Raw genomic sequence first — 9,192 nt, 5'->3', positions numbered from 1 at the left:
AAGAGAAATCCTAATTCTAAAACCTAAGAGAGAGGAGAGAACATCTCTCTCTCTAAAACTACATCTAAAACCTCAAATTATGAATAATGAATGTTGTATGAATGTCGTACGAATGTCTCTTTCTGATTCCCCCATTCTCCAGCCTTTATTTTGTGTTTCTGGGCTTGGATTTAGGCCGAAAATGGGTCCAGAAATCGCTGGGAGCGTTTTCTGCAATTTCCTGCACGTGGCGTGGATCACGCGTGCGCGTCGTTTGGAGATTTTTCTTGCCACGCGTATGCGTCAGTCACGCATACACGTCGTTTGTGCTCTGCGCCAGGCACGCGTCCGCGTCATCCATGCGTGCGCGTCGCTGCCATTTTTGCGTGTTTCCTTTCTGTCCTCTAAGCTATTTCTGCCCTATGAAGCCTGAAAATACTTAACACACAGATCACGGCATCGAATGGCAATAAAGGATAATTAAAATAATTATTTTTAAGGCATAGGAAACATGTTTTCACATATATCATAGAATAAGGAAGGAATTGTAAAACCATGCCATTTCTTATGAATAAGTGGGTGAAGGATTGATAAAAACACTTAATTGAGCACAAGATAAATCATAAAATAGGGGTTTATCAACCTCCCCACACTTAAACATTAGCATGTCCTCATGCTAAATCCAAGAGAAAAGAGAAGAGTAGAATGGTGGAATCTTATGCAATGTAATCTATTCTAAATGCAAGCTACCTAAATGAATCATGCAATTCTAATTGAGTTATACTATCCACTTATATATATAAAGCTTACATGTGGTCAAATTGAGTTAAATTCTTCAAGGAAACATATATGTATAACCCATGCCAAAACATATTCACAATTGAGTTGAGTTAATCAAAAGATTTTACAAACTTGCAAGACAATTAATAATTAAACATGGATATATGGAAATGAGCTATTGAACCCTCACTGGATTTGTGTTTACTCTCTAATCACTCAGTGTTTGGGGTTAATCACTCTATTCTTTTCTAGCCATGCTTTCTAAAACTTTGTTCTTCATCTAACCAATCAACAAATATTTAATGTACACATGCAAACATCATGAGGTCTTTTTCAAGGTTGTAATGGGGCTAAGGCAAAGGTGAGGATATATATATAAGGCTAAGTGAGTTATAAATTGAATCCTTGATTAGTCTAAGATCTCACCTAACATATACATACTCTATACAATTAGAATTATGCTTAGCTTCCCATAATTTTTCCATTTTCTTATTACATACTCATGCATCAAATTATTTTTAACTTTATCCTATGTGCATTGATCTTTTTACTAAACTTATTATTGGGGTAATTTTGTCCCCTTATCTCTTTATTTAAAGGATATATATATATATATATATATATATATATATATATAAAAGAATATAAATCTAATTGAATTCAAATAGTTATAAAATTAATTTAATTATTTATAGTAAAATAATTTTTAAAATAAGAAACTTCAATTTATAAAATAAATTATAACTTATTTATATTTATATTTTAAAAAATGTGGGTGGTTACAAAATGTGAGAAGCTCTCTAGCTCGAAGATGAAATCACGCGAATTCTATTGTTTATAGATAGATTTATAGATAGATTATTATTATTATTATTATTATTATTATTATTATTATTATTATTATTATTATTAGAGTAATTACCCAAATCAGTCTTCAAGGATTTTAAAATTGGACATTTTAGTCCCCAAGAAAAATTAATACATAGATCAATTCCCAATATTTTACTCCGGCAGACAAATCAGTCCTCGGTTCATTTTCCGGCAGAGTAATTACCTAGATAAGTCTCCAAAAACTTTAAAAACGGACATTTTAGTCTCCAAAAAAATTAATATACAAATCAATCCCCAACGTTTCTCTCCGTTAGACATAACAGTCCTCCGTACAAAAATAAAATAAAATAAAATAATAATAATAATAATAATAATAATAATAATAATAATAATTATTATTATTATTAATAATAATAATAATAATTATTATTATTATTATTATTATTATTATTATTATTATTATTATTATTATTATTATTATTACACAATAATATTGTACTATATTTTTTTGTATTTTTGAACAAAATAATGATAAATTTATTTATTAGATTCTTTTTTATATATATAGTCACTCAATAATAATAATAATAATAATAATAATAATAATCAATAAAATTATTAGAGATTATTCTACAAAAAATTCAAGGTTAAAACCATTTGATATTTTTGTATTTAATATAATGGGTTAAGTACGATTTTGGTTCCCAACGTAGAGGCCGAAAATCGATTTCGTCCTCAGCCTTTTTTTCGCTACAAAATGGTCTCCAAGGTTTCAGTTTGTTTTAAAATCGTCCTTTGGACGAAAATGCCCTTTCCCCTTCTTCCCCAAAACGCAGAACCAGAAGTAGAACCACCACCACCTCCTTTACTCCCACAAAATACCAATAATCAGATTCAAGATTATTCAAATGCAGAAACTAACAACATCAAATTTAAAAACAAAATCAACACACAATAACAATAAAATCAGAAAAATAACAAATCAATATCAAAATCAAAAGTAGAATCAGAAGTTGAAGCAAAGCAGAAACAAAAGCAGACACAGACGCAGAAACAGAAGAAGAAGCAGATCCAGATACAGAAGCAGAATCGGAAGCCGAAGCCAAAGCCGAAGCAGAAGCAGAAGCTGACGGTAGCAATAGAGCAGTGGCGGAGAAGGAGGAGGAACAGAAACGGCAAGTGGCGCGCAAGTGGCAACGGCAGTACGGTGATAAAGCGGTGCGGTGGTACGACGGTGCGGCGATACAACGGTACGGTCTCCCCTTCCCCCTGATTCTCCCTCCCCCCATTCTCTTTCTCCCTTCTCTCCCCCCTTCTCTTTCTCCCTCCCGTGGCTTTCTTTCTTTTTTTTTATTTTATTTTATAATTTTTTAATAAAAGGTAATTTAGTAATAAAAAAATAAAATTAGTAAAAAGGACGATTTTAAAACAAACTGAAACCTTAGGGACCATTTTGTAGCGAAAAAAGGGTCGGGGACGAAATCGATTTTTGACCTCTACGTTGAGGACCAAAATCATACTTAACCCTAATATAATTAAAAGATGTCCTATGTAAAAAAAAATATGTTTGTATTAAAAAATATAATACAAATATTTTTTAAAATAAGACATTTTTAATTATATTAAATACAAAAATATCAAATGATTTTAACCTTGAATTTCTCGTAAAATAATCTCGGATAATTTTATTGATTATTATTATTATTGAGTGACTATATATATATATATATAATAAATAAATTTATCATTATTGTTGTCCAAAAAATACAAAAAATTATAATACAATATTATTATACAATTAATAATAATAATTATTTTATTTTATTTTATTTTTGGACAGAGGACTATTTTATCTAATGGAAAAAAAATTGGGGATTGATTTGTACACTAATTTTTATTGGGGACTAAAATGTCCATTTTTTAAATCTTTGGAATTGGCTAATTATTTTGTCGAAAAATGAACTAAAAACTAATTTATTTGTCAGAATAAAATCTTAAAAATTGACCTATGTATTAATTTTTCTTAAAAACTAAAATGTCTAATTTTAAAATAATGATTTGACTCTTATTTATTATTATTATTATTCAAAGCAAGGTTTACCTCAGTCTCAGATAGTCATATCTCACCGGTGGGCGCCCCTTTTGGATAAAAATCAAATCTTTCCTCGATTTTTTTCACTCTCTCTTTCTCTTCTTTCTTTCTCTTGCTCTCTCTCTGGTTGATTTTCTCTTATCGTCTTCTTCGTCCATAACGAGGACGTGGTAGAAGTATTGGACAAGTCACAGGTGAGAGAGTTGAAAATCATGAAGAGGAGTGGAAGATCTAAGAGAAGAGGAGACGGAGGAGGAGAAGCAAGCTTCAGGAGCAGAGGCGAACAGAGCTTTCACGGTGATTTCAGAGGCGGCAGAGTGGGGAAGAAGCAGCACAGCAAGGATAGGATGTTCATCATAACCCCGTATAATAAATATGGGTAACACCCCATCACTGGAGCTCCCCTCAACTTTCAACAAGAATTCTGAAGGTTTTTGTCTTCAGAAGGTTTTTCTCATCGCACACTCTCCTCACTTTCACTGCATTGAAATGCTATTCTTTTGCTTTTTCTTTGTGAAACCTCGAGCTTGAGCTGAATTGTGAATTTTAATTGCATATTTCTTTGTGTGTGGTTTTCTTCATTTTTTTAGGAAAGAATATTCATGATTGTGGAATCGAGCTGTGTTTGATTATTAAACCGTATTATCATTGTGATTGTTCATCAGCCACTTATTCAATGTAGCTTAAATATTGCTGATTAGGTCCTGGATGCAATTCAAATATCGATATATATACTTTTACATGTAAAATATATAATTCCTTTTAATATCATTGGCCACAGAAAAAATAATTAATTGCTTCCCTTTACTTAACTGCAATCAAAAGCCAGAGAACCACCAGTATAATTGTTTTAAGGACTGTTTGCTGTGATATCGGTTTTCAATCTCTTGGATATGAGTCTTTCATCTAATATTACTATGTAAGGCTCTGAACTTACATATATATAGTGAAAATTGTTGTATTCCTTGAAATTGGGATTGAATCAGAGTAAATGAGCTTTGTTTTTGAGAATGTTGATGCAATCTACATATGTTCTCCATGTATTTTTAATTTTCCATCTTTTCTTTGTTGCCTGATGTGGTGTGTGTTTTATTCTTCCATGAATTGACCTCTTTTTAGATTAACTTTATGTAAACATTAAATTGTTCTGCAGTGTCTGTTGAGGGTCCTTAAGAAGGAGAACCCGAAGTTATTAATGGCTGATACATGTATTTTTGTCAGATTAAAGTGATTTTTATCAGATACTAAGATACATGTATTTCCAGTGTTATAATAGTGATAATGACTTTCGTGACCAAAAGCACATATGGTAGTATTCACTTCTAAAGCTCATACATTCTCTCAACTATTCATCTAAAATCGTGTTTTGAGATCTGTCTTTTAAAATTCATATCCTTGACTATATATAATAATACTATTAAAATTGAGAATTTCTGATCTGTCCTCTGATCAAATGATAATGGATTATGGATAAAATTTAACTTGTGCATTTGATAGTTGTTTATTTATTTTTGTTGTTGGATAGCTTACAGGGCAGCCAGAAGCACCAGACAGGGCAACGTCTCAATGGCATCTCTGGAAGGGCGTAGTGGCAGAATGGTCTGCCGCACTTGAAGAAGAGAGATTAGGAGATGTCGATGTTGGCAATGGTGGAGCTGGCAGCATTTTCCTATCCTTGCCAATGACACCTATGGAATGATGCGACAAAAGAGGGGAGCACACAGACAAGCTTTTGGTGGTTTGAAGTCACTCTCTCAAAGCATCAGAATGAGTTTCCACCAGCTTACTCTATCCAGTCAGATGCAGTTGAAAATGAATCATATCAAAGCTCCCCAAAGGTATTATTCTATCATTTCATTTTTGGATTTTGATTAAATTTTGTTATACTTTTTTCTATCCTCTTCGGTACTCTTGATATTTCTATTTATTTGGGTTTGAGGCCTGCAGTCAACAGCCCTTATTGAATAACATATAGAGAAGAAAGAATAAAAATTTGTATGTTATATCCATTTCATTTTAACTAATTGGATCCAAGACTAAAATATATTTACGTATTCTGGATTTGCACCCACCATCACATTGTTAGAAATTCTTTCATTTGGTATGTCAATCCTCTCATCACTAACACTTCACATATGCCAATATAAATTTTCTCGAAAGATGTTTCGAGTTCTTAATTTATTAGCTGGAATTGATTTGAGTAAAAAGGATTTGTTTTTGGAAATTCTAAAAGATAATTTTCAGTAATGAAGATCATCAAGTAATGCAAAAAATAATTCTGTAAGAGATAATATTTTCAAGGTTTTTTGTTTGTGTTTTACAACTAATTTAAGATTAGTGTAGCTGCTCAGTTTTTCATCTTTTATTTTTGTTCTTCATTTGGTCAAAATTTGTTCTCCTGCAGATCATGCATACCCTTTCTGTTTTACTTAATAAAATCGGAGATCTTAATTCTTAAATATTATGATTAGAACCTACAAGCTTCAAGATCTTATTATTTATGGTCTTTGAAGAACATTATAATATCAAGCGTAATACAACTGCCCCAACTCAGGTTAGATACAAATGTTTTGCCGATCTGTTATTTTCAATGGCACTTTTGGGGTTTTTGAGTGCTAAATTTCTAATTTTCATTTGAGAAGTTACATTTTATTTATTAACTGCTTTATAAAATTAATAAACAATTTAATTTGAGTTTTGAAATGATATAATTTGAGTACCAATTAATAAACCTTTGTATGTTATTTCCATTTCATTTTGACAAATTAGATGCAACACTAAAATGGAGTTGTGTTTTGGAAATGCATCCACCATCACATTGTTAGGGATTCTTAATTGATCAGTTGGGTTTTGTTAATTTATCAGTTGAGTTTTGTTAATTGCATTCATTAAGCTTTGCCTCGACAAATCTTGGATTTGTATTTTTCTAATGCTTTAAAATTTAGCCTACATGAAATAGTGATATATGGTAGGGTGCTAGAGTTCAGATAAAGTGTGATGGGATTCAAAGATCCCAGGAATAAGCTCATCCATTCTTATTCCCCTGCTCCTATAAAATTGGTAAATTAAGAATTTATATGTATTTAGCTTATAATAAACCCAGTGGTGAGTTTATTGTCCCTTATCGTTTCATCTGTAGCTTTGGTCTATATAAATTTAGCATTGTGGGTTATCAAATCTTACGCCTTATAGGCTTTTTTTTTTGTTTTGGTAAGTTTGGATGGTATATGGACGGAACATCTAAAGAGGAATAAAAGAAACTACAGAACACATATTGCTGGCATTAAGAACCATATTTTGAATGATTTATTGTCAATCAAATTGATCTCTTTTCTTAAAGCATGCTGTTGGTGCACTTTTGAATTTTGATATTGCAAAAGGAACTTTCTCCAATTCAAGACTTAAGTAACATGTGAAGTTGTTCTACTTCAAATATTGATTTTTGTTTTGTGATATAGCATTTGGTTAGTCTTAGACATTTCTTGCTTTTAATCACTATTTATGTCATTACATGATCAAATCGGGAAGCCCTTGATTTCTCCTTATTATGAACTATGAAGCTTATGATTGACGTGAAAAACAATTTTCATAGCTGCATAATTTGCTATATTTATTGGGGATGTTATAAGAATGAACAATATGTAACACTTTGGGTGGTATATGTGCAGAACATCTAGAGAGGAGTACAAATTTATTTCCATTCAATAGATCTGCAAAGTTGAATTATTTTTTAGAAATTATGTATTTATGTTTAATCTACTTCTCTTTTTCTTTTCTTTTTTTTCATATTTTTTTCAGGAATCTTCATCTCTTAGGAACATATCTGTAGTGATTTGTTACAAATGAAAGTGCATTCAAGAATTAGCAGGTAACATGAGGAAAGAATTTTTCAAACATTTCAATTAATGAATCTGTGAATTATGAAGTACTTCATTGGTTAGCATCCAAATTTCTACTAAATGATCACTGAAAAACAAATAGTTGGCAACTATAGTTTAAAAAGTTCATAACTTTTGAAAGAAGTTTGTATTTTTTTTATAATGGGAAAGAAAATGAAGTTGAGAAATAGAATAATCTTGATTTAATCAAATAGCAAAGGCATCATAGCCAGACACAGTTTCCAGAAGAATTATATGGCGATTTGACATGGTACAAGATTTTAATCATTACATGGATTAATGCTGATTTTAATGGATTAATTGATAGAGTACGTACAAACTCTCTTAGTTGATTTTTAATTCTTATGTGTTTCATTTATTTACATTTTGGTTTTATTTGTCTCAAGATATATACATTGATGATGTTTAAATGTGATTGTAATTGTCCATTTTGTAGTGTTCAAGTTGGCGCTTTGTTGTGGTTATGTATAAAAATGACAACTATAAATAAAATAGCAGAGCATAACTAACAAGTTAATGGCTAAATGCATGTTTGAGTTTAAATAGAAGAAGCTTGATTTATTCCATTATGACATATAGTTATCATTGTAAGTAAAGCATTCCAATAGGGAATAATATTAGTGTTTCTTAAGGCCCTTCAACGATTTGCTTTAATAAGCATTTTTAAATGAGTATTTTTTAAGTAAATCATTCTATGCTGTTTTGATTAATGACATTGTTGCAATGTAGTTTAATTAAGAAAATCATTCTATTTTGCCTTTGAAAATCTTATGATTTTGATGCTTCTTTCTAAATCAGAATATGCATAACTAATATTATTAATTTGAATCAGAATATGCCCTTTTTACCAATGTTTCATTTTGAACTATTAATTTTCTTTCTTTCTTATTTTATAGATACTAGAAATGGATGTTGTAATAGTAGTGCATATTGGAGGTTGTTATTGCAAGATTGTGAGGTGAAAATTGATTGTTATTGTTCCTTCAAGTATTGTTGCATGGGAATGCAAATGCTCAAACTGCTCCATGAGAGCTATACCCATTTTGTTGTGCCTGCTGACAAATTTTAGCTTTTATGGAATTCTTCCAAGTTTATTATAACTTATAGTCTTATACCTTCGGTACTCACCCCAGCACCACTCACACTCAGCACCCTGAATTCATACTGCGTTTTTAGTCCTTTCATGAGATGTTATTTGATATTTAGTGTTCTACATTTAGATTTGCTCTTTTGGATATCATTTAACATGAATAATTTTATGTTTCTTGGCCCCGTGAGGTAGTTTCTGAGTTGTCTTTGCCATTTTAGTTCACATTTTACTATTTATTCGTAGTTTGGTTTGTTTTCATGAATGTATAATTAATAATTTGTTTCCTTTTGCTGTTTTTCATTATTTTTTATGTATTTTTTGTTTGTTTTAAACATGTAATTGAAGCTTAAAATCTATTTTAGTAACTATAAAGATATGTACTTCATCATTTAAATATATTAAGCTTAAACATGTGATGCTCTAATGAAATGGCATCACTGTGATTTTAGAATTTATATATTGAAGATTTTTAACACTTATGCATGCTCTCACTTTTGTTTTAACCTAGTACTTTGTTTCTT

At 30.6% G+C, this 9,192-nt stretch overlaps 1 long non-coding RNA gene across 1 annotated transcript; it reads left to right on the top strand.

The window, feature by feature from the left end:
• The first annotated feature begins 3,689 nt into the window (after positions 1-3,689).
• On the top strand, positions 3,690-7,612 carry LOC107610049 (uncharacterized). The gene is made up of 3 exons (XR_001613384.3): positions 3,690-4,129; positions 5,208-5,520; positions 7,481-7,612. It is a non-coding gene; the product is annotated as an uncharacterized LOC107610049 (long non-coding RNA).
• Positions 7,613-9,192: the final 1,580 nt, after the last annotated feature.

The sequence above is a fragment of the Arachis ipaensis genome, chromosome B7, assembly GCF_059453495.1.
Source record: "Arachis ipaensis isolate K30076 ecotype BB chromosome B7, ASM5945349v1, whole genome shotgun sequence".
Classification (NCBI taxonomy): domain Eukaryota; kingdom Viridiplantae; phylum Streptophyta; class Magnoliopsida; order Fabales; family Fabaceae; genus Arachis; species Arachis ipaensis.
This window is presented reverse-complemented; position numbering and strand designations above follow the sequence as displayed.